Source organism: Vicugna pacos, chromosome 4 (genome assembly GCF_048564905.1).
Source record: "Vicugna pacos chromosome 4, VicPac4, whole genome shotgun sequence".
Classification (NCBI taxonomy): Eukaryota; Metazoa; Chordata; class Mammalia; order Artiodactyla; family Camelidae; genus Vicugna; species Vicugna pacos.
In genome coordinates this window covers 4052299-4078670 of record NC_132990.1, presented here as the reverse complement: position 1 = coordinate 4078670, position 26372 = coordinate 4052299, and the positions used below count along the sequence as shown (strand labels likewise).

The following is a 26372-nucleotide window of genomic DNA, read 5'->3' as shown; positions in this document are numbered from 1 at the left end:
GCAGTGTGTGGACCAGACCTGGAGGAGCGCTGCCTGGACCACGTCTGTCCCTGGGGCCGAGGGCAGTGATGGTCAGGGCCGACATGTACTGAGCTCTTACTTTCTGGCTCTACATGCATTCATCATGCCACCAGTACAACATCCCTGTGGAGTAGATACTCTTTTTTTTTTTTTAAACTCTATCAAAGAACTTTTTTATTTTTAATTTTTTAAATTGAAGTACAGTTGGTTTACAATGTTGTGTTAGTTTCAGGTGTACAGCAAAGTGATTCAGTCCTATACATACGTCTATATACTCATTTTCAGATTCTTTTCCATTATAGGTTATTGCAAGATCATGAATATGGTCCCCTACGCTATACCGTGGGTCCTTGTTGTTTATCTGTTTTATATCTAATAGTGTGGTAGATTCTGTTCTCATGCCCAGTTCACTGGTGAGAAAACAGACACAGAGGTTCGGAGCCTGGCCCTGTGTCAGCAGGTGACAAGGTGGCCGAGGCAGCTGTGAACCCCAGCTGTGTCGCCTCAGGCATTTTTGATATTGTTGTTTTGTTTTCCAAGATGACTTCATTACTGGGTCACATGGGGGAAGGTGGAAGGCTCCCAGGTTCTGGCGTGAGTGACCGGGTGGATAAGGATGCCAAGTTTGGAAGGAAACGTGATCAGCCCAGTTTTGGACGCATTAAGGTTGAGGTTTGCATGTGACATCCAGGTGGAGCAGCGCCATGGTCATGAGCTCCTTAACCAGGACTGGGCTACAAAATGTGGCTGCAGAAGGCCACGGCGAAGATGATGGGAGTTTGGCGGGATTTCTCGGAGAGATCAAGAGCATTCTAGGAAGAAGCAGAGGAGACAGGGGACTGGGGATGGGGAGAGAGTGTCGGAGGGAAGGAGGTATCACAGCGAGTCCAAGGCTGCGTAGAGATGACAAGGTCATCTGGGGAGCTGGCTGAGTGGTGGCCCTGACAGCATCCTGGAAGCCAGGTTGCTGAGGGTTGAGGGGTGGGGGTGGCAGGTGTGGGAAGGCGGAAGAAGAGAGCAAGCATGCAGACCACCTTTCCTAGCTCAACTGTGACATGAAAGAGACACAGGACTATCCCTGAGGGTTAGCTGCAGGTGTCTTGTTGTGGTAGAGGAGAGGCTGGGCCAAGGATGGACTGTTATTTAGTTTTGTCTTTAAAAAAAAAAAAAGCCTGGAACAAACATGAGTTTGTTCACAGTTAGTGGGGAGGGTGGGGTACCAAATAGAAAGGCGAAAGACAGAGAGGAATCTATGTTGATTGCTGGAAGGATGGGGACTTGGATCCAGGAGGACCAACTCTGAAGTAAAGGAGAGAAGCCCCTTTTCCCCCAAGATGGGAGAGAAGGTGGTTTGTGATACAGATTCATGTATGATGAGGGGAGGAAGCTGATGTCAACAATGAAGTCAGAAGCAATTGCCTGCTGACAGCGGGTGTGTGCACAGAGGAGGGTGGAGGACTCTGGATGTGCCTCCAAGAAACAGCAGTGAGAGTCACCTGGGCTATAATGGAATACTACTCAGCCATTAAAAAGAATAAAATAATGCCACTTGCAGCAACATGGATGCACCTGGAAATTGTTAGTCTAAGTGAAGTAAGCCAGAAAGAGAAATAAAAATACCAAATGATATCACTCCTATGTGGAATCTATTTTTTAAAAAAAGGACAAAAACAAACTTATTTACAAAACAGAAACAGAATCACAGACAGAAAACCAACTTATGGTTACCAGGGCAGAAAGGGGGTGGGAAGGGATAAATTGGGAGTTCGAGATTTGCAGATACTAACTACTATATATATAAAATAGATAAACAAGCTTCTGTATAGCACAGAGAATTATATTCAATATCTTGTAGTAACCTACAATGAAAAAGAATATGAAAATGAATATATGTATGTATATGTATGACTGAAACATGAAAAAAGGTGAAGGTTCAGGGAAGGTGAGGGTCAGTGGAGGTTGAGAGGCTCATGGACAGTCAACCAGCCAGGACAGAGGTGGGGCTTAGGCTGGGGACAGAGGCGGACCTTCAGATGCCAAAGTCTTAACATGTACAGGGGAGTGATGGGTGGCTAGGGATAAAGGTGGCATCTCTGGGTAGCCGGAGGCTCCTTGGAGGTTTTTCCAAAGAATGGAGATGTAACAGCCTGTGAATAGCCACAGAGAGCGCTCAGGATGCCCCCACCCCAAGAGGGCCACGAGGAAGACGCTGCGGGCCGGGAGGGAGCAGACCACCGGCGGGCGAGTAGATGGCAGAGGCGCTGTGTAGCCATTCCCAAGGCCGAACCCCGCTGTCTGCAGGACACCCGGGCCACCGAGATGAAGGCACCTAAAGGAGAAACAGCAAAGGGAGAAAAGCCCAGAAAGGGAATCCGGCTTCAGAGAAACAAAGTCCCACTGGTCCCTCCCTCCTGGTCTCCCTTCCACCCCATGTCTCTTGCACTGTGCTGGAGAGTGGGGACTCTTCATTCATTCATTCATTCATTCATTCATTGCTCCCATCTTCTGAGGCCGGATCCTGATCCTCCTCCCATCCTGCTTCCTCACCCAACTCACAGTGTTTCTTTTTCCCTTGGGGCCCCCTGGGAGTGCATCACCACTGCCATCCTCCTTCTCCTGTCCCACCCCTTTTCCCTGGGGGCTGCCGCGATCCCCAGGCACGGCTTCCTGCGGACAGTCTCTTCTCCTGAGCCTCCAGGGAGGACAGAGAGACACTCCTGTCTCTGAGGCTGCCTTGTCTGCTAGAGTCTCTCTTCCCTGAGATGAGACTTTTCCAGGAGGCCCCACAACTCCTCGTGTGAATAAATCTCAATTCCAGCAACTCCAAACCCCAGAAGGAGACGAGAGCTCATTGCCAAGTTCAGACCCCCCACTAGGGCTCTGTGCACGTGCCCTGAAATCCTACTATCTGTCTCTGTATCATTAAACTCACGAAGGGTCTCAAGTCTGGGTTTGTCCACCAGGCCAAATGCTTTTGGAAGAACAATGGCCAGTCTTCAAACTGTCCCCTTGTCCCTGCCCGCCTTCTGTGTGCGCACACGGTCCACAGCCACACCATCATCCTGTGAAGTGACTGGCGTGATGGTATCTGCAGGGAAGTGAGCATTGCAACATGACAAAGGCAGAAACACCTTTTGCAAAAAAAAAAAAAAAAAAAATCCTGGAAGTGAGAGGACAGGCTCAGGATGCCCTTGGGTGTCAGTTCTTACCCCTCGGCTTTTACAGTTGTCCAATGTTGAAACAAGTCAACTCAAAGCTGTATACTAAATGAATTCCAGCTTGAGTCTTGGCAGGATTTGTTTTGCTTGAGGGAAGTTGTTTATGCTAACGGGCCCCCCCCTGCATAGTTTAATTTACGTTATCCAGGGTCTTGTCCATCATCTGGAGGCTGCCGTAAACAAGATAATCTTTGTCTACCAGGAATGAGCCAGATGCCAATAACTTTAAATAAACACAAGCACCAGTTTCAGATTTATATTGTCTGAGGTAACCACGGGCAAGAGTTTCTAATGGCGCCATCAGCCCCTCCCTGGCTAAGGTGGTGTCAGCTTTCGGGACTGACCTTGTCCATGGAGGACACGTGCAGGGGAAGGATTTCAGACTTAGCGGGTGAGTGCTGTACCCAGGCCTGCATTCTTCTGTGTGGTTTTGGCATCTGTAGTTCGATCGAGTTCACACTGCCTCCTTTTGTGCTGGATGGAGCAGGACAGGGGTTGGGGAGAAGAACTTCGATGTGTAAAGTGAAATTAATTGTGAACCAAAGCTACTGAAACCGTCAATGGCAAGCCTTGAGTGGAAGTGGACTCTGGGGATTATGCTACTAATAGGACTATGACCTCTATGGAAGACACCGGTGCATTCGGTTTCATTCCATGCAGAAAATAAATGGAATTTTGCAGAAGTCTGAGTGTCTGTTGTAACTGCAAACCCAGCAACCTCAGAAACATACAACTCTTCAAAGAGTGACAAATTATCTCTGTGCAGGAGTGAAGAGAAAAGCCATTTTCCGTGCTAATCGTCACAACAAAGAAAGCAAGAACTACACAGTTTGGGTGAGATTGTAGGAACAGATTGAAAATGTCTTTCGCAGCAACACTATTCGGTTACTGTTCCAGACTTCAAATGCAGGACATAAATAGTTTCGAAGAGCTAAACCAGCTTCTTGTGGAATAGCATTCTGCTGAGGCGTGGTGTGGGAGAGGGGTGATAAAGAGAAGCTGAATTGGACAAAAAACATAATAGGAGCAAGGTATTTATGGTCCTTTGTTGGAGCTCAGGCTTGAAAATCTCTCAGGTATGATTCAGAAAGGCTCAAATTAAGATGAACAGAATCAAAGAGCCAACAAAACAGCCCACTTTATAACTGCATGCTTTAAGGTGTTTGGCTTCATTCCACACAAAAGAAATGAGAAACTAGACCAACAATTGGACTTTGCCTCGACTGTAAGCAGGAAGCAGAGGGTGGCAATGAAGACTGTGGGCCCTGGAGCCGGACTGCACAGGCACAAATCTTGGCTTCTGTTTCTGTCTGAGTGACCTCAGGAATGTTACTTAATTTGTCTGTGGCTCAGTTTCCCCTTCTGAGGAATGAAAATAGTACTTAGCTCTTATGGTCATTGGGAGGGTTAGCATAAAATTAGTGCAGCACACACGAGCCATTATAGAACTTCTCTAATGCCTCCTCCTTGCCTAGTACGATGTGGACTCATAGCAGATGGGTCAACTGGGTACCAGTATCAGGGGGAGCTCAGGTGCAGAGGACAGAATCCATTCTAGCTTGTGGACATGGGTTGGGCATAATTAAGCAAAATGACTTATAGAATCACTGGGAGGGCTGAAAACCACCTCTAGGGTGAGCTTTCAGAGATGATTCTCAAAGCGATCCTGCAGAACTGAGCCACCAAAGAGCTGCTGCCTCTTCTGTCATCAAGAAACAACTGCTACAGCTGCCGGCCCCAAAGGCCGCACCTGCTTGCTACCAGCCATCCATCTAAACACAAGGCCCCCGTGCCTCGCTGATATCCACACGCCTGCTCAGAAACCATGAATGCTGATCCCTCACTGCCACCTTCCAAGCCTGTCACAGAGGTATCGGAGTGGCTAATTCGAACTCACGTGCAAATGCTCAGGGACATGAGAGTTTGGTTAAGTTGTTTAGTGTTCCAGCCCCAGCAGATGAGGAATGTGAGCAGAAGGAAGTGGGACAAGAGCTGAGCCCCAGCCACCAAGACCACCACCGAGACCACCAAGACCACCATGGTGGTCATGAGGTAAATGCCTGGGAGCAGGGAGAAGGGGAACAGGACTCCTCTCTCCTTACCTTCATTGTCCTTGGGTTCCTCAGCATCTGTGACCATGGATGAATCCCAATGTGGTGCCTAAAGCTATGTTCTTCTACACCAGTGCTGTAGAGAGTACTAGAAGATTCCAGAAATTTCTAGGAGAGGGGAAAAATGGAAAATATGAGTGGAATCAAAGCAGATATTGCTGGAAATCTAGAAAGAATGGAAGGTAAATAGAGGTTGTTTTAATGATTAAAAACCCCACAAGGTCTGCTGTTGCCTATGTTGGTAGGATTCTGGGGGCTATCAGTACGGTATGAAAATCACTTTATTCTTGCTGGTTAAAAAGGAAGCAGAAGGGAGTTCAACAAAATACTAGCAGTGTTTATTTCTCGGTCGTGGGAATAAGAGTGACTGTTGTTTTCACCTTTATATAATCTCTTTACATACCCATCAATATCTAATAATAATTTTACTGTTTATAAAAAAGCATTCAAGTGATTTTTAAGTTAACCAAAACTAAACTTTTTCTCTTTCTCTCCCTCTCTCTCTTTTTTTCTTTCATTTCTTTTTAGTCTTTTAAATCACTTGCTGATATTTTAAAAGGCCAGCAGGTAAATCTTTACCTGTGGAACTAATAGACCGTTAAACATTTTCAAAGTATTATAAACACATAACCTTTGAATTAAAGTCATCTGCTTGGCAATGGCTGGATTTTATCCCAGATCTTGAGTGAATTTGCCTATCAACATCTTGAAACTGAAATGCTGATTTCGAAGCTATTTTAAAGTTGTTTGTGGTTTAACTTGTTTCTCTGGAAATAAATGACAATGGCAAAAAATCAAAAAACAGATTGTATTAAAGATTACAGTTATTTTTAACAGCCAAAAATGTCAAGACTATTCTCCATTTGATAAGGTAAAAGCTGGTATTTGTTTATTCGTTTGTGCAGTATAAGTGTGTAGACTACACAAAGTTCCTCACATGGAAGATCTCATTTAGCCTCATAATGCCCTTAAGGAAAGTATTGTGCTGTATATTTAATTGATGATGCAGAAACAGGCTCAGAGAGGTTGAGTGACTTCTTGAAGGCCACACAGCTCTCTGATTCCATCCACAGAACCACATCAGCCTCAGACAAACACGTATATTTACACATCCTCCTCGCCCGACCTGTCACCTAAGATCATGATACACGTTACATCAACTTGCCTCCTATAACCATCCCATGGTTGCTCACAGCCTGGACCCCCACTCCTCAGCTCCACGGGGGTACTAATCAGGGAGCTATCTGAATGGGATGACAAGTGTCTGTCATTGACATCCCTCACATCTCCCTGGTTCTCCGTCGGGCTGCAGTCCTTCAGGACCCCAGTCTCTCAGCAGCACCCTGAGGTTGCCAGCCTCCGGCTGCCATGCAGAAGATGCTCCCGGTGAGAGCACCCAGGGGACTCTGTGGCCCAAAGCGTTGTTTCCTAGAGGTTGGAGCTTTAGGGACCAGGAAAATGTCAGTTTGCCAACTTTTCATTTTTCCCTCAAAAGCACATTTCATACTACTTAACATCCCCTCCCCCAAATTGCAAAGGCATACATTCCGAACTGTAATTGTAAAAACAGATTAGCCTCATGGGAAAATCACAACTTTGTCATTTTTCTCATCGTGCCGTGGACCAGTGTGGTAGGTGTGATGGTCCCCTCCCAATCCCTGGGAACTGGGAATGTGTTGTTATTCGGCAGAAGGGAATTCAGGCAGCCAATAGACTTAAGCTTGCTCAGGAGCAGACCTTAAAATGGGCAGATCATCTCGGATTATCCACACGGGCTCAATGAAATGGGTCCGGTGTAACCTTAAATGGAAGAGGAGGCGGAAGGGGAAGTGGGGTGACGTCATGTGAGGAGGACCCCACCCGCTGTCATGGCTGGGAAGGCGGAGGAGGAGGTCGCGAGTCCAGGCACGAGGATGGCTTCTTGAAGCTGGAAAAGACAAGGGAACGGATTCTCCTGTAGACTCCAGAAGAGAACGCCGTGCAGCTGACACCTGGGTTTTGGCCCAGGGAGACCCAGAAACTACAGAATGGCAAGATGCTACACTCCGCTGTTGTCAACCACTAAGGTTGTGGTTATTTGTTACAGCAGCAATAGAAAACCAGTACAACCAGTGACACTTCTCGGTGGCCTGACTGCAGTCTGCGGCCCCATCCTAAAAAGAGCCTGTCAGAATGCCCTATTCTCCAGAAGTCCATCTTGTGTAACCAGGTGGAATGATGTATGCAAACACTCCGCCCAGGGCCTGGCAGGCAAAGCCATTCAACGGCGGGTGAAGCCCAGGCTCCACCTACACTTTGTTTCTGAGGTCACAGCCTCAATGAGGGACTCGATGAAGAACAGCCTGGTGGAGTAGGACCCATCCCGGGAGGATCAGGGGAAGAGCACTTCAGAAGGTGCTGGGCTTGGAAATGCCAGCACAAGTCCCCAGGTGAAGACTGAGGTCGCTAAGAATGTAATAGGTGATTGATGAATGACTGCCGTCATTATTAATGCCAGCATCACTTGCATTTTGTCATGGTCATTAGTGCTATTTTTTTTTAACCAAATCAACTGATCAGGTCTGTTTTTGAGGAAGGCCACTCTGGGGCTAAGACAGAAAATTACTCAGAGGCCAGAAGAATCAGATCACAAAGAGAACCAGGAGGAGGCTGCTGGGCACACAACCCACTCCTGTCTTGGCAGGCACTGAGTCCTCTCTGTGATTCACTCCGAGAGGAATGTGGCTGAGAGAAGTCCAGTGACTTACTCAAACTAGAAACGCCAGTAAGTGCCAAAGCAGGCATCGATCCTTGGTTTGCACACAGACAGGAAGATGGGTAATTTCTTTGCACTGGACACCAAAATAATTTCATGGGAAAGTCAGCACATCTTGTCAGTTCCCTACAGAACCCGAATTTGGGGTAAAATCCTAGATTCTCAATACGCCATTAGTCAGGGTCAGTAGAAGTGACTGCAGTAACAAACAATCCCCAGACATCAGTGGTTTAACATAAGAAGACCTTTTTCTTGATTACATCTCAGCCCCATGTGGGAGGTTGAGGGGGTAACCTTACCACACACGACCATTCAGGGACCCAGCTCCTTCCCTCCTGGGGCTTGTCCTCCTCTACCCATCCCCCAGTGGATGGGGAAAAAGGCAAAGATCATGTGTCAGAGGGGTGTTTGAGGGGCACAGTATTACACTTTTTATTTTAATACAACCAAATTAGATAAATTTTATTTAGATAAAATAAAATAAAATTTTATTTAGATAAAATCTACAACCCACAGTTGTAGATTTACATGAAGTTGTAAGAAATTATGTAGAAAGATCCCATGGCCCCTTCACCTAGTTTTCCCCAACGGTAACACCTTACAAAACTCTAATTCGATGTCACAGCCCATGCCAACATTGGTAGAAAGTCAAGGCAAAGAACAGTTCCATCACACAAAGTTTCCTCACATTGCCCTTTTACAACCACACCAGCTTCCCTCCCACCGCCATCCCTTCTTAACCCCCTCATCTGTCCTCCAGTTCTGTACTTTGGTCATTTCAATAATGTATATTTGGAATCATATAGTATGTAACATTTTGAGTTTGGAATTTTTTTACTCAGTATAATTCCTTGGAGATTCTTCCAGGTTGTTACATGTAACAATAGTTTGGTTTTTTTTTTTTTTATTGAATGGTATGCCTCGGCATGGATGTATCACAATTTGTTAACCATTCACCCGTTGAAGGAGAGCTGGGGTGGGTACAGCTCAGTGGTACAGCCCATGCCTAGCATGCACGAGGTCCTGGGTTCAATCCCCAGTACTTCTGCTTAAAAAAAAAAAAAGTAAATAAAATCTAATTTAAAAAAACAAGAGAGAGATCTGGGTTGTTGCCAGTTTGGGGCTACCATGAATAAAATAAGCATTTTTTATTGAGGTTTATATATGAACATAAGTATACAAGTCCATTCCTCTGGGATAAACGTTCAGGAGTGTAATTGCTGAGGTAGAAGATATTTGCATATTAAGTTAGTTCCCAGAGTTTTGTTTGTTTATTTGTTTGTTTGTTTTTAAAGAAACTGCCCAACTATTTTCCAGTGTGGTTGCACCATTTTATATTCCCACCAGGAATGTACGATTGATCTAGTTTCTCCACACTTGCACCATCATTTAGTGCTGCCACTATGTTTTTGTGTTAGCCAATCCGATAGGTGTGTGGCGATATCCCATTGTCATTTTAATGTTCATTTCCCTAATGGTTAATGGTGTTGAGCACCTTTCATGGGCTTGTTTCTTCTGTAAATCCCTTTTTGCTGAAATACCTCCTCATGTGTTTTGCCCATTTTCTAGTTGGATTGTTTGCTTTTTGACTATGGAGTTTGAGAGGTTTGTGTGTATTCTAGATATATGCATATACGTTTTACAAATGTTTTCTCCCAGTTGCTATCTTGTTTTCTCATCTTCTTAAAGGGGTCTTTCTCAGAACAAAGGCTTTTCGTTTTGATGAAGTTTAATTTATCAAATTTTTTTCCTTTTATGGATTGTGATTTTTATGTCAAGCCTAAAAATGCTTTGCCTAGTCCTGGATTCCAGAGATTTTCTTCTGTTTCTTTTTCTAAAAGTTTTATAGTTTTATGTTCAAATCCATGACCCATTTTGAGTTCATTTTTGTAAGGCGTGGATGTTCTCATGGGCTGAGCCTGGCCGTGGCCACATCACTTCCACTCACGTCTCATTGGCCAGGATGCAGTCACATGACTCCACCTGACTGCAAGGGAGGCTGAGAATGCATTCCAGGGGTGTGCACAGCAGGAAGAGAGGGACACAGGTACCAGGCAGGGCAAGTAATAAGCACTCCATTCTCTGCCACACACACAAGGCACTCCTTGCTCTGCTCATGTGTTCCAGAATATTTACCAAATACCTGGGATCTGGCAATATTGCTGTCTCGGGAATGGAATGTAATAGATAACTGATAAATATTTTTTTTAAAAGGAGGGATTAATTTTTTAAAAAGGTGGGGAATCTCACTTTAACTTTACATTGTCCTGCAAGATCAAAATAGTGCTCTCTGTTTTACTGCCTGAGGAAGCTGCGTTTTTCTGCCCCTTGTGGGAAGTCTGTGGATGAGGTTGCCCTGGGTGTGGTCCCCAGAGCCACAAGTAAAAGGCAGGGTCTCAGGAGGACAAGTGGATGCTGCAGGCCCAGCCCTCTGTTCACCTGGTACCCGGGGCGGGGGAGGGGAGCGGCAGGAGCAGAGATGCCAGGTGGGGCAGACAGTTGAGCTTCTGTTTAGCGAGGGAACAAGGACATGAATTCCCAAGGGCAGAGGGCAAAAGGGTCAAAGAGCAGCTCTCGAGTTGGAATATGAGTGAGTTTACTGTGGGAGGTGACACCATCATCTGAGGTGGCAGCTGGCTCCACCAACCCAGGAAGCGAGCGGAGGGAGGAAACCTTCCTGGATGTGAAGTGACCACTTGGCCGGGAATCTCTGGCCCTTATTTCATCTCTGTGGTTCACGCTCTGGGTTGGGGGGGCCGAGGTCAACAATCTCACCAGCATGGCCACAGATGAAGAGGAAACTTCAAAAAAAGACTTGGAAGAGAGAACTCGTTTTCCTAACTGTCCACACCGCTTGAGGTTACGGAGCTGTGTGCCCCTTTGAGACATCCCGGAACTGTGTGGGTTCCTGTTCCAAACCAAACCAGAACTCCTGGGCCTCCAGCTTTGTACGTATTCTTGGCAAAAAATCATCTTCTCATTCCAAAAAGTGTGAGTAAAGGAAGAAAGAAGGCACACAAGTCTTCTCTCTAGGTCGCTCTCCTTAAAGCACCCTTGTGAGAGGCAAGTGGGGACAGCCTGAGAAGGTGGCACAAACCCGCCTCCCCCACCTCCCCGGGGGACAGTCACTCCACAGCCGGGAGTGGATGGCAAAGGAAAAAAGAAAAAAAAAGAAAGAAAAGAAAAACATGAAAAATCGTTGCAGTCTTTCCTAAGCTAGAGAGGACAGGGATGTCTGCCTGGGCAGAGGCTTCGGGAAACACATGCCTTGAGCAAGCAGCTGTCCTGCGGCACCTGATCAGGGCTGGGGGCTGAGGGCCTCCTCCTGGGGGGAAATGTGTGTGTTCCCTGCATCTCTGCACAAAGGTGGTTTCAACTATTCATCTGGCTCCGTTTTCTTCTCTAACAGCTGAGATTAGGGGGCGCTGGCTTTTGCGTGAGCTGTCTGCAGGATGGGGTGCACACTGTGGCCACCCATTTTTTTCATCCACTTGTTGCTAACAGAGGGCCACCTAAGCCATGGGCCTTCCTGCTGTGAGTCACTGCCGTTTGTCAGGGCGAGGAAGGAGGAGTGAGGGTGTGGGGGGGGGGGGCAGCCGCCCCAGTTCTGATCTGTGTCTGTGTGTGGTCTGAGGCTCCCCCTCACTTCATGAAACTCAGGCTTCATTCCTGGCTCGGGTCAAACTCACGCGTCCCTGAATGAGTCCCTTGTCCACTTTCTAAAACATTGCCGAGGTTTGAAAGGGCTCTGTGGGTAGACGGTTACTATCAGCAAAAGCAGACCAGCCAACGACGTATTTCGCGAAGCATCTTGTAATATTTAAACATCATGACCTTCAGCGAGACGTGAGCAGTCGTGGCCGACAAGAGGGCAGAGGGGAGAGAAGCTGAGAACGACCGTTCCTCACGGTGACCTTGACGTCCGGTGGCCAGGGCCGGCTCTGGGCAGTGGGACTTCTCACCCTGGGACCAAGTGGGAAATGAGGGCCTGTCCCACCTCCAAGGTGGGGGGAGCCCTGGAGCACTTTCTGTGGCATTCACTTGCTCACGGCCCCTTCCTGATCAGATGCGGTTTGAGCCTAAGAGAAGGTAGTGTTTCCCATCCTTGGAAAAATAAAAAGCTCTGGGCATCCCCTCCTTGTATAAAAAGAAAGCTCTCTGATGTCCAAGCCGAGGGCGGGTACAGCAAATATTGCCCCCCTCACCACCACCACAGGACATGGCTGTGATGGCTAGAGGATCGCCTTCCCGGAGGCCAGCAGAGACCGCGGCCCACCCCACCGGCCCCCTCCCACAGCAGGGCGGCACCAGACACCCACCCACTGGGCTTCCTTCCACCAGCTGGAAGTGGCTTTCTGGTTTATGGAGCAGGACGGAACTGTAAAGTCAGCCGTCCTCCCCGGCCAGAGTAAAGTCAGCGCCCTCCCCATCCCAGGCCAAAGGAGTCTTCCAGAGGCCCCTCCAAGCCTCTGCCAACCAGATGTGGGGTCCAGGCTCCTGGGCCAGACCCTGCCTGTGCCACCCCAGGGCTCTGAATGGGCTCCCTTGTCTGCCAGACCAAACAAGGTCCCTGTGGGTGGGGCCGGAGGTTACGAGGGACATGGCAGAGGACAGGGGACTTTTTCTCTCTGGATGTTCCATTAGGGAAAGCCTGCCAAGAGCTTTGCCAAAGGGTCCAATCTGCCTCCCCAGTGTTATGGATTCACCGATAAATAGCCCCATTCAAGGAAGACAAGGCCCAAAGGGCCCTTATAACGCCACTGCTTCCCAGCGCCCCAGCCAGAGCCACCTCCCGTCCGCCCCAGGCTGCCACCCAGGTTTCTTCCCTGCGTCGGGCTCACGCAGTTTGTCTGCCTGGCTTATAGATGCTCTGTGTTCTGGGACACACAGTTTCCTAGCCTTAGCTTCTGTCTTCCCACGTATAAAATGTGAATATGGTTAGCTGGCTCACAGGGCTGTTGCGGGGTTGAGATAGTGCCCGGTCTCGGGAGCTGCCCAGGGAATGGCTGCCTCATTCCAACCCTGAAGCAGTTTGGGGAGGTCCTGTACCCTTGCTGACAGCCCAGGGGCCCGAAGGCAGCAGGAGCCCGGGGGGCTGTGCGACCTGCAGTCAATTCACCTCTCAGAGCCCATTTCCCGTGGGGACAGGTGGGGTGGGTGGTGGGGCAAGGCGCAGGTGTCTGACTTCTGACCGCGTACACCTCCTTCTTCAGTATCCAGCCCTGGAGGCACCAGCATGTCTTCTTCACCCCCAGGGACCTCTAAGACCCCTCCCCTCCAAGCCCCCTGTGGCCCAGAGCTCAGAGTGCAGCCTCGGGGAGCCCTGTGCTCGCTGCATTGGCAGGAGACCCAAGATGGCAGAGAGGACCCACTTCCCCTGAAACCACTTGTCCTATGGGCATCCTGAGGTTTCCTTCTAAGGAGGCCTTGGGAAGGGAGATTTCTTGTGTCTGTGGCTTAAGGGGCATGATTGAGGCTATGGACTCCCTTAGACAACCGTGCCTCCCATTTGGACACTACCGGGTAAGAAGGAGGAGTGTTCTGCAAAAAGCAGGTGCTCAGTAAGAGCTTGTTAATCTCATTTAGTTAATCCTGAAAGGAGACAGCATAAAAAAATGAGGAAAGAGTGGCTAAAAGGAGGGCAAAGCAAGGGTGGGAAGGAAGGAAGGAATTCTAAACTCAGAATTGTCAGAGAAGCGATCCCGTGGCAGGTGCCACGAGGCAAGAAGAGTGTTGACCTGGGCAGGCAACTTAACATTGGTACCTGAGTCCCTGCGCTCGGGAGGGGCTGACGATGCCTATCCCTGTGCCGGGGAGGAGGGCCCAGGCTCAGAGTCAGAGCACGATGAACGGCTGGTCCATGCCCTCTGCGCGTCTTACTCTTCTGTAGAAATAGGACCAGGGCCCGGGCACAGGCTCCCAGAGGATGTTGGCCCCACTCCCTCTGGAGGGTGTTGTGCGCATCCCAGTCTAGGGCCCAGGAGCCCAACTGCACCTCTCCAGCACCTAGTGCCGGGCCTTGGAGCATCTCTGAGAGTCCCTGGGCTCGGCCACTGGCTGGCGGACTCCTAAAGCAGGACTGACCTGCGATGACCGCCAGGACCCATGTCCCAGTCAGGAGACATCTGCCAGTGAAACTGCCGGGTGAAAAACTGCAAACCACTGAAACAACCATCAACAGAAAACTAAGTGAATACATTAGATAGAACCACAGGATAGAACACAGCACAGCCATTATAAAGCGGGGACTGGAGTGATGGCATGCTATTCTGAGTGAGCGCTAATGCGTAGTAAGTCAAGCCAGCCAGGGCCAGAGTTGTGGCTATAGAGAAATTCCTTTTATATAAATCAAAAGTACATAATCATTCTTGATTTAGGAGCTGCCATTCTTCTGTAAGTGTCTGATCTCTAGCAGTTCCTTTAAGGGAGGGGCACCTGGGATTTCATTGTACATTTCTCTGTACTGTTGCTGGTTTTTATTTTTTAACTCTGTGTACTTACTGCCTTTAGTTCAAATAATAAGAACTGTACATAATCCAAGAGATTAAGGACACTTGGAGGGACTTCGGTTTAAAATAAAGCAGGAGCTGATTGGCGGGAAGGAGGCAAGAGACCCCCAGTGGAGTTTAGCGTATTTGTGACAGTGGCGGCAGCTTCAGCGCTAGCTGCTTCTGATTAATACCAGCGCCCTCCAGATGAATGGGATGCAAACCACAGACCAGTTATGAGAATCCCAAGAAGGGAACTCCCTCTTCTGTCTGTCCACCCACTCACGCATCTGCCCACCCACTCACAGCACTGGCGTGTCTCCCCACTTCCCCCCACCCGCCCCACCGCAAAGGGGTCGGGGAGGAAAGCAAGCCATGTGGCTACTGATAATAACATCCTCCTGTGGACAAATCCACTCTGCATTTCTCCCCTCTCTCTGCTCAGGGCTGCAGTCAAGTAGGTGCTCAGCGGAGGGAGATTTAAAAGATGCAGGGGAGCCGCTTGCTCACGTATTAAAAAAAAAACAAACCCATGGTTGGCAATGAAAAGAATCCTTTTGCCTGGCACTCAAACAGAACGCATGCAGCGGAGCCCCCGGGAGCTGGCAGCGCGCTGAGAGGTAAACCGCTATTGTGAAGTGTGTGAAATGCACCGCCTGGAAAGGCTCCGTCCGGAAGTGTGGGCTGTTCTTCCCAACACGCTCCATCCAGCCTCTTAGTTCCACGGCCCTCTGCTCTGAAAGAAAGGACGGAATCAAGTCAGCCCCTATTTCCCGAGTGTTTCCCACGCCCAGCTCTTTGTAGCGAATGTAAATATGAGGTAGCCCTGACTTCATGGGGTCACACAGCTGACTGGACCCAGCCGACAGCCCAGCTCTGCAGTCTGACAGTGTCTACTCTGGGTTAGCACACCTGGATTGTACTCCCGGGGTGACGATGACTAGCTGGAGGCTAATTTAGGGAGTCAGTTTTCCTCTTTTTTATTTGATTGGGTAGAGTCGGTTACAATGTGTCAATTTCTGGTGTACAGCATAATGTCCCAGTCCATTTTTCCTGTTGGTCTGTTTCCTCTCCCACAGGAGACAATATTGTGCGTGTAAATGAGCCATCCATCAAACCTCTAATCTGGCATACATGCATAAGTACATGTGTGTTTATTTTGGAGGGTTGGCTTTGGGGATGATGGGGAAAAAGCACGTCCACCAAATCAAGGTAAGTAAGAACAAGAGGTAAAAGTGAATCTGGACCAGAGAGGGCTTTGCTGGATGGAAAAAGCTAAGATGCTGTGAAGAGAAGGACCATGGTTGGTGCAAGGAGAAGGGAGGGGCGTCAAAGACCTAAGCCTCACTCTTGTAGAAAGATGGATCTGAAAGTGTGGTGTGATGGGGGAGGAGCTATGGGGAAAGAGGACCGACAGAGAACGAGCCTCTAAGTCTAAAGTCTATCAAACCCGAGAAAGATAGAAGCCTCGAGATCTATTAGACATTTACTTTGTCGCACTCTTTCAGGAACACATACGGCTAATGTGTAACAAGCTCTTGCTTTATGTAATTCTTTTTTTTTTTAAGTGTTATAAATTTTCTTTTAAATATTTTTTCTCGTTTTTTTTTTATTGAAGTATGGTCAGTTACAATGTGTCAATTTCTGGTGTACAGCACAATGTCCGAGTCATGCATGTACATACATATATTCGTTTTCATGTTTTTTTTTCATTAAAGGTTATTGCAAGATATTGAATATAGTTCCCTATGCTATTCAGTAGAAACTTTTTAAAAATCTATTTTTATATATACTGGCTAATATTTATAAATCTCAAACTCCCAAACTTATTCCTTCCCACTTCTTTGCCCATAACCATAAGATTGTTTACTATGTCCGCGAGTCTCTTTCTGTTTTGTAGATGAGTTCATAGTGTCCTTGTTTTTCCTTTTTTTTTTTTTTAAGATTCCACACATGAGTGACATCATATGGTATTTCTCTTCTCTTTCTGGCTTACTTCACTTAGAATGATGATCTCTAGGTCCATCTATGTTGCTGCAAATGGCATTATTTCATTTTTTATGACTGAGTAGTATTCCATTATATAAATATACCATAACTTCTTTATCTAGTCATCTGTTGATGAACATTTAGGTTGTTTTCATGTCTTGGCTATTGTAAATAGTGCTGCTATGAACATTGGGGTGCATATATCTTTTCAAATTAGAATTCCCTCCGAAAATATATCCAGAAGTAAGACAGCTGGATTGTAAGCCTATTTTTAGTTTTTTGAGGAATATCCAAAGTGTTTTCCATAATGGCTGCACCAAACTACATTCCCACCAGCAGTATGGAGGGTTTCCTTTTTTCCACACCCTCTCCAGCATTGATTGTTCATGGATGTTTGAATGATGGCCATTCTGACTGTGTGAGGTGATACCTTATTATAGTTTTGATTTGCATTTCTCTGATAATTAGTGATATGGAGCATTTTTTCACATGCCTATTGGCCATTTGTATGTCTTCATTGGAGAATTGCTTGTTTAGGTCTTCTGTCCATTTTTGGATTGGGTTGTTTGTTTTCTTCTTCTTAAGTTGTATGAGCTGTTTATATATTCCTGAAATTAAGCCTTTGTCAGTTGCATCATTTGCAAATATCTTCTCCCATTTCATAGGTTGCCATTTTGTTTTGCTCATGGTTCCCTTTGTTGTGCAGAAGCTTATAAGTTTAATGAGGTCCCATTTGTTTATTTCTGCTTTTCTTTCTATTGCCTGGGTAGACTGCCTTAGGAGGACATTGCTGAGATGTATGTCAGAGAATGTGCTTTGTATAATTCTAAAGGTTCCCATTGTAGACCCAAATTCTAGAACCTAATTTATAATGAAAATGCTATGCTTATTGTTCTTGTTATCATTATTTTATAGCGATTTTATATCTTACAAATCACTTTACATGTGTTATCTCAGTTAGGTATTATCTATTTCAGGGAAGCCATCAGTTTCATTGGCGCTTAAGTGAACCATCAGAAATAAGGAATTCTAAAATAGGATTCAGTGTTTGTTTGGTGTGGGATCACCATCTTCCCTGGTCCTCCTTGGACCCTTATTTCTTTGAGAGAAGTTTAGGAGATGCAAGAGGATGCTCTAACAGAGAGCCCTGTTCTGGCTGTGCTGAGGAGAGTCAAAAGTGTACCTCTCTGATTATAATCACTAGTCTAGTGTGCTACTCCCTGGAAGGCTGTGATGCAGCCACCGGATGGTATACTAAGCCAGCACTAAAAACGTTGTGAAAGATGTCAGCGGACATGGGAAGATATTCGTCATAGACTATTGAGTGAAAAAAAAAAAACAAAAACCCTACAGTGAGTCTCCAGTTTTGAAAGAAATCAGTGTATGTGTGTGAGAGAGAGTGTGTATTTTTAAGTCATGGAGAGTAGTTGTGAAAATACTGTCAATAATTTATCAGGTGGAATCCCAGGTAATGATCTTTTTTTTTTTTTTTTTGGTGACTTGCACTGTTTAAATCAACAGGTACTTAATATGTAAAAAAAACTGTTAACATATTTTAAAAGAAATCCCTGCTTATAACACCTTGCAGACAGACCAAAGCCTCAGAGCCCCACAAGGCACTGCACCGGGGGCTCTCGTCAGCCGAGGCCTCTGCATCCCGTGCAGAAAGGGCCCCTTAGAGCCCTGATTCCATCCCTTGGCCACCCTGGTGTTAATCAGAAACATGCATAGTTATAGGTGAGGAAAAGAAGACTGGCCTCAGTGTCCCAGCGGAGAAGGCCAGGGTGAGCCACCCTAGACATGATGGGACAGTCTAAGCGAGGCCCCTGTCCCTACGCCTTTTACATTTTCGTCCCCGTGCCCTCTGGGGTCAGGGGCTAGTGGTTATAGCTCTGATACGGATTCTGGGATTCTGATCTGAATTAAATCTGGTGTGGTCTCTGCCTTCTCTATGTTTCACTTTCAGTGTGCAAAATGGTGACGCCGTTCTCTCATCCAGGAAACAAAGAGGCCCTTCTAGGTGTCCTTGGACGCCTTCCTGCCCCCCATCCCATTCCAGCTGGGCTCCAGATGAGAAATATTAACCAACACTTCCTCTGTCTAAAATCGTCGCCAGTGATGCTTTCGTGAAAGATATTCCCAGATCATAGACGGTCTTCTCGGTTCCCAGCAAGGCACCTGAAGTGACCTCGTTCTGGAAATGTATGACCTGACCTCTCCACACGTCCCTCTTCCAGATGAAAAGCTCTCTTTGGGGAGGTCTCCTTTCCCCATATTTCCCTCCTGAGAGCGGTGATCTTTGCCTCTTTCCAGTTGCCTTTCCTGTTCCAGATTCTACTACGTCCCCTAGTGAGTCTGTAAAATTTCCCTTTTTGGAAATGTTTCAGGTGGAGGGGATTTTAAAGCCATGGTACTTCTGATGACGAATGGATTCGCTTCCCAGCATCTGTTTTTCACCTCCCTTCCAGGGGGATGGAAGGCTAGAGAACATCTGATGGCTAGAGGCCCAAGTATTGAGGAACTGGGCCCATGTATTCTTCTTTCCAAGGATCATTTCTGTACTTCTGGGATGTCTTTTCCATGTCTTATTAGGCTGTTTCGCACCTTGGCTTCTAATTTGGTATTCTCAAACCAGAACTGAAAAAGCGAAGTAAAGTCACCCTGAAGGACCCGCATCCCTGGGAGGCAGGGAGCGCAGAGAAGCCTCCCCCCTATCTCCTGTAGACTGCAAGTTTAATCACTGCTCTCCACCAGCTCTCCTACTGCTCCAAGTCATCGTGAGCCACTGCCCCTGGCCTGAGAGTGATGGTGTTGCCAACAAAGACTACGGAGAAGTTGGCAAGAAGGAGAAACAAAGGACACAGAGATACAGCCAAGTCCTAATACCTAGGGTCGCCACATCTTTAAAAGGCACCACACCCCGAGGTGCAAGGGACAGGACCTGGGGCGGGGCTTGATCCGAGCAGTTCATTAGTTGGGAGAATGAGTCACATAAAAGGCTCCACTTCAAGCATCAAGACATTAGGGTCCTGACCTAAGGATAGATTTGCAAGTCAAAGGAATAGAATTGAGAGTCCAGAAACAAAACCATGTGTCTATGTTCAAGTGATGTTGGACAAGGATGCCAAGACAATTCAATCGGGAAAGAACTGTCTTTTCAACAAATGGTGCTGAGACAAGTGGAGAACCACAGGTAAATGACCTACACTCCAGACAAAAATCAACTCACAATGGATTAAAGACCTAAATGTAAGAGCTAAAACTGTAGAGCTCTTAGAAGAAAACATAGGACCAAATCTTCTTGAGCTTGGATTTGGCAACGGACTCTTAGATATAATACCAAAAGCATAAGCAACCAAAGAAAAAAATGCATAAATTGGACATCAATAAAATAATAAACTTTTGTGCTTCAAAGGACATCATAAAAAAGTGAAAAGACAACACAGAGAATAGAAGCAGATATTTCAAAATCATTTATCTGATAAGGAACTTGTTTCCAGAATATATAAAGAATTCTTACAACTCATTAATAAAAGACCAAATAATCTAATTTAAAAATGAGCAAAGAATCTGCATAGATACTTCTCAGAGGAAGATGTACAAATGACCAAAAGCACATGAAAAGATTTTCAACATCATTAGTCATCAGGAAAATACAAATCAAAACCCCAATGGGTTGCCACTTCACACCCACTAGCATGGCTACAATAAAAAAGTCAGATAATAACAAGTGTTGGCAAGGATGTGGAATATTTGGGACCCTCATACACTGCTGGCAGGAATAGAAAATGTCACAGCCACTTTGGAAAACGTCTGGCAGCTTTTCAATGGATTAAACAGATTCACCTTGTGACCCAGTGATTCTACATGAAGGTCTATACCCAAGAGAAATGAAAATAAGTGTTCAAACAAAACCTGGGCATGAATGTCCACAGGAGCAAAAAGAATAGCCAAAATGTGGAGAGAACCCAAATGTCCGCCGAAGGATGGATGGATAAACAAAGTGTGGTCTATTCACACAATGGGACGCTATCCAACTAGAAAAAGGAATCGTAGGGGGCACGTGAGATTTGGAGGGACTGAGGAAAAAGAGATGACCATAAGAGGCACTAACACACGGCAAGCTTTCTTGGGGGGCACTTGGATGGGACTGCGTGCTCGGGGAAGTTCCTCACAACACGAGACTGTGCAGAAGCTTATGACAACCTCAAAGGGGAGGAGGGCAGAGGAGACCCCGGGGACGGAGGGGCCAGACCAAGGGCATACGTGTCTAGATGGCCTCGCTTAACAGCACAGAGGGGCAGTCTTTGAGTCAGAGAGCTCTTTAGGGCTCTTGGGGCCCTAAAGCCACAAGGCTCCTTCTTGTCAATGGCCGTCAGATGCTCGGTGTAGTCTCCCAGGGTATGCCAAACAGGCAGACCCTCTCGGGCTAAAAATCTGCTTATTTGGGCTAGTCTTAAAATAGCTACATGTGTAAAATTTTGTGCATGGCAGTGGCAGACTTTTGACGTAAAGCGTCTGTCTCAGCCTGATGTGAAGAAATAAACAAGCTAGGGCCATCTGGGCTCATTTGTATAAAAAGAATGATGCTGTAACGTGGATGACCCTTGAACACATCATGCTAGGTGCAAGAAGCCAGGCACAGAAGACCACACAGAATACAATTCCATCTGAAATGCACAGAATAGGCAAATCAATAGAGACCAAAGCCGATTAGCGGTTGCCTCGAGCTGAGTGAGGGATGAGGGCGTGGCGATGACAGATAAAAGGTATGGGGTTTCTTTTGGGGCGTAAGAAAGTTTCAAAGTTGAGGGTGGTGATGGTTGCACAACTGTGTAAATATACTAAAAGCCATGGAATTGTACACTTTAAACGCATGAACTGTATGTACATGAATTGTGTCTCAACAAAGTGTTCCAAAAAGAAAAAAAAAATTAAAACTTTATTTTAAGAAAGTCTCCACCTGCAGGCTGCCCTCTCCTCCTCTGATGTGCCAGTATCAAGTGAGCAGACGGGCCCTTCCGCATCCACCCATGACCACAGAAATGGTGACATCAACCTCACTGGTGGTGAATATGCACTCCTGCTGCCCAGCAGAACTGGGTCACCAGGGCTGAACTTTCCAAGGACTTGACATTGTACCCAGATCGATAAGTCAGGATAAAGCACACATATCCTTTTGTAATTCAAACTTTTAGAAAATGCAGAGAACATTTGCAGGAATAATATGAAGAGCTCCCATATAAACTTCACGAGATTCACTTGGCCGAATTTGTTTTTTATCTCTCTATAACTCTAACTATATTTATATCTCTCTCCAGCAGTTTTGTTTTTTCAAAACTAGTTGAGATGTCCTTTTAGACTTAAACGATACCTCTGCGCGCTTAAATACTATAGCATTCATTTCCTCAGAATAAGAACATTCTCTTACCTACACATAAAGTTCGGCAGATTTAGCATTGGTACATTACCATCGTTTATTATAGCATTAAATTTTTCCAACTGTTCTGATAACATTCTTGTGGCATTCCCCACATCCACCCAACCATGATCTCACACGGTAATTTTTTTTTTTTTGTCGTGTCTCTTTAGTCTCAAACTGATCCCCACTCTTTTTTTGTCTTTCATTACGTCCATTTTTTTGAAGAGCACAGGCCAGTTTTTCCATAGAGTGCCCTCAGGTTGGGTCTGTCTGCTGTGTCCTCATGAAGAGATTTGGTTTTACATTTTCAAAAGGTGCTGAACACTGTTGACTAATGGCTCTCCAAAGCTAACAGGTCTTAATCCCTGGACCCTGGAGATGGTACCTTATTGGGAAAGGGGGCCCTTGCAGATGTGATGAAGTCAAGGACCTTGAGGTGGGGAAGTGATCCTGAATTATCAGATGGGCCCTAAGTGCAACCATGCGGATTCTTGGAAGAAGAAATCAGAGGGAGATTTCACCCTCACGGAAGAGGAGGAGGTGAGGTGACCGCAGAAGCAGAGACTGGAGGGATGGGCTTCAAGCCACGGAATGTCTGCCCTGCTGACCCTGGAAGAGATCAGGGACAGATTTTCCCTCTAGAGCCTCTGGGAGGAGCAGGGCCCTGATGACACTTTGCTTTTGGCCCACTGACACTGACTTCAGGTCTCTGGGCCTCAGAACTGAGAGAGACTAAATTTCTGTTCTTTTAAGTCACCGAATTTGTGGTTAACTTTTTCCCGCACCCCCAGGAAACAAATACAGTGGGAACAGCACAGAAATGCTGTTTTGTCTTCTTAATGCATCATATCGGGAGGTTTTTGTCTTTTTGCTCATTTTGTTAACACTGATCACTTAGCGAAGGTGATGTCTTACGAGTTTCCTCACCTTAACGTCACTATTTTTCCCTTTGAAATTGACAAACAACTTGTGAGGAGATACTTTGAGATTCTGTATAAAGATCCAGGTTTTCATCATATTTTCCCCCACTGGCTTTAGCATGATGATTCTTGCCTGAATTAATTATTACTGTGATGGTGGCGAATGGCGATTTTCTAAATCTAAGTAATTATAAATTTATTAGTTGGCACGAGACCATGAGAAAGCATGTTCCCTCCTCCACATTTGTTTATTTATTCATTTATTTCTATCAACATAGACTCATAGATTCCTCTTTTACTCCAAAGGTTATAATCCTAAAATAGATAAACAACCTTCTACTGAACAGGAGCTACACTCAATATCTTGTAGTAACCTATAATGACAAAGAATCTGAAAATGAACATATGTATGTATATGTATGACTGAAATATTATGCTGTCCACTAGAAACTGACACATTGTAAACTGACAATACATCAATTAAAAAAAAGAAAAATATATATAAATAAATGTATGTACATGCTGTACACCAGAAATTGACACATTGTAACTGACTATACTTCAATTTTTTTAAAAGGTTATAATTCATCACAATCACTGTTTATTTTGATGTTCATATTATCCTAGATTTGGCCACGGGGGGCCCTTTCCAGCAGAGCTTCTGTGTCCTTTATGCTTCTCTTTTTTGGCCTCTCTCTCTGCTCCCCATCCCTTCCGTGTGTTCCCTCAGTGTGTCCCCATCATTACATCGTAACACAAAAATCTCTTTCGGATGCATCTCATCCTTTCCCTACCCTCGTCCTGGAACCTGCTATTTCCTCAAGGCAGCCTGGCTCCACTTGGTGGGGGATGGTATTTAGAAACCAAGATCTGGGCACCAGGTGAAGACACATACTCTCAAAACTTGTCCTGCAACACAGGCCTCTGCTGCTGGACACTCTGTGAGAGCTGCCAGGTGTGTCGGAGCTCTGCGTTTCCATGGCGTTGTCCTAGGAGTCTCTGTGAGAGGGGTGGGTCCGAGCAGGAAACGCTCTTTTCTGGGTTGAATTGTGTGTCCCCTCCACCACCCCGACTCCCTGCCAAATTCATGGGAGTCCCAGCCCCCGGGCCTTCAGGATAGAACTCATTTGGAGACAGGCTCTTTACAGAGGTAATTAAGGTGAGATCTTAGGGTAGGCCCTAATCCGTTGTAACTGGTAATCTTACAGAAAGGGGACATGTGGACACGAGGCATGCTTACAGGAAAGACGGCGTGAGGGGAGAAGATGGCCACCTACAAGCCAAAGAGGGGCCTGGACACATCGTCCCTGACGCTCACGCTCTCGGACGACTTGATTCAGCATGTCTGCCTCCAGAGCTGTGAGATGATACCTTTCTGTTTGTGGTCCGTTGTCATGGCAACCCTCGCAGGCCCCTAGCTCCCCATCCCCAGCCCTCAACTGACATGTTTCCACCTGGCTTTGATTAACATTGTGTTTGAGAAATGACATCTACCGATGTAAAACCAAACTTTGGAAATGCGTTGGTCTCATCCACACCTCTCCCATTTCACAGACGAGGATGCCGATGCCTGCAGAAATGAGTGCTTTGCCATCGCAAAGCCCTTTCCCGGGACTCGAGTTGTCCTTTCTTGGAAGTTGAAAGAGAAAATGAGGGAAGAAAAGGAAAGCAGCTGGACCTGAGTCTCTGTGAGCCTGCGTTACAGCTACTAAGGAAGAAGGACCACGGCTGGACTGGCTCTGAGAACCGGCAAGGAGGGGGCGGAGCCCTGTTCTTCCGCAGGGGACCAGACCGAGCTCCGCGTGGCTGCAGCAGGGCCACCAGCCCCCAGGCGCTCATGCAGTTCTCACCCTCTTCTGGTGCACAGCCTGCACCACACTTCCCACTCCGTTTGCCCCTGGACCACCCTGTGATCTAGGACCCGTCTCGGGGCATTGATTGCTGGGTTCCTGGGGCTTGTCAACTGCCAGATGATCTGAAGCAGCCATTTGAAGATGATAAAGTTCACTGATTTCCTTCATCCTTTTCCAGTCTCCTCTCCTCTCCTGTCTCTAAATCGTTCTTGCCCCCTTCTCTGGCATATTTGCAAGCCATAAAGGTAAAGATACTTCTGGCACTTGCGGTTTTACAAACCTCTGGATCCAACCTTGTTGCCAAAGATTGGGTCATGTCTTCGCTAGTAACTTCTTGCCAGCTTCTCAGGTTTCTTATGTCATCTCTCCCTCCCTCGGCATGAGAAGCTTGCACCAACTGAAGTTCAAGTTGTTGCAGGTTATCAGCGGGAATGAGTTAATTTAAAGGATATTTCTTTGGGGAAGCCACCCACAGTGCCCCTGCCTTGTGGACTGACTCCATCCCGAGCCATTGCTGCAGTGTGGGTGCCGAGGGCTGCTCCAGGAAGTTCTCAGCCCTCCGTGCCACAAGCTGCATGGAACTAAAATCTGTTGCTCCAAGACTTCCTCATTTCAGTAACATCTATTCAGACTCAATATGGATGAGATTTCACCTTTATCCTTACTCTGCGTTCCTGATGGAAAGAGTGGGGACGCCTCCACCTCTAGAACTAAGTCCACGATGGAACGATGCGCCATCTGGTCCTCCTGTAAGTGCTGTGACGACAACCGGGGGAGGCTGGGTGCCAGTGCAGCTTCATGCACAAGAATGAGCCTGGGCCAGACGCGGTCTGTGGGCTCTGCCGTGTTCTCTCGTTGACAAGACAGAGACTGTAGGGGCGTTTCCCTGCCTGGGTCCCTGTCCCACCCTCACCCTGGTTCCTTCCTCCCACTGGGAAGCTTTCCACTGACGGGATTTCTCTGCAGTCCTGTTCCCCAGAGGGTCCCAAGTCTTTCAGACACTTGACTCTCCCTGAGACCCAAGTCCTCTTTCATGGGATCCCAGGAAAGCTCAGAGAGCTGGCTGGACATGCGTTTATATGATCCCAGGATCTTTGTCACGGTTCAGTGGTTTTGTCTGCCCTGAGCCCACAGAGGACCCCTGGGAGCCAGCACCCAGCTCCACATCCCACCAGCTCTGTCTCAGGTCACCACGACCCCCTGACCTCCTGGGAAATGAGGAGCTTACTCAATTGTATCCCAAGGTCCTGCAGCTCGACACACTTGTGGTTTTCTAGCAATTGCTAAGAGGAGAAACAGCAAAGCTTTGGAAAGGCTCTGTGCTGAATAACTGGTGAAATCAGAAGAAAAACATAAAGCTTTGCATTTCTAAGCATTCTGGCTGAGTCAGCAACTCCAGAGTCTGCAGCTTAACGTACCTGAAGTTTTGGCGGCTCCCAAAATTTAACCCAGGACTAGTTTCACCCGAAGCGAGGGGATGGCAGGTTCTGAAAAAGGGAATGCAGAGCCCCGGGATTCTGGGGCTTAACGGACAGGCACATCCGGGGCCCACCCAGAGCCTTGCTTTGCTGCTTCACCGGACCAGGGCTAGGATG

At 46.9% G+C, this 26372-nt stretch overlaps 1 long non-coding RNA gene across 1 annotated transcript; it reads right to left on the bottom strand.

Moving 5' to 3' along the window:
* Positions 1-15129: 15129 nt before the first annotated feature.
* Positions 15130-24340, bottom strand: LOC140695962 (uncharacterized). The gene is made up of 2 exons (XR_012071824.1): positions 24165-24340; positions 15130-15329 (listed from the first exon to the last, which is right to left on the bottom strand). It is a non-coding gene; the product is annotated as an uncharacterized lncRNA (long non-coding RNA).
* Between the last annotated feature and the right edge of the window lie 2032 nt (positions 24341-26372).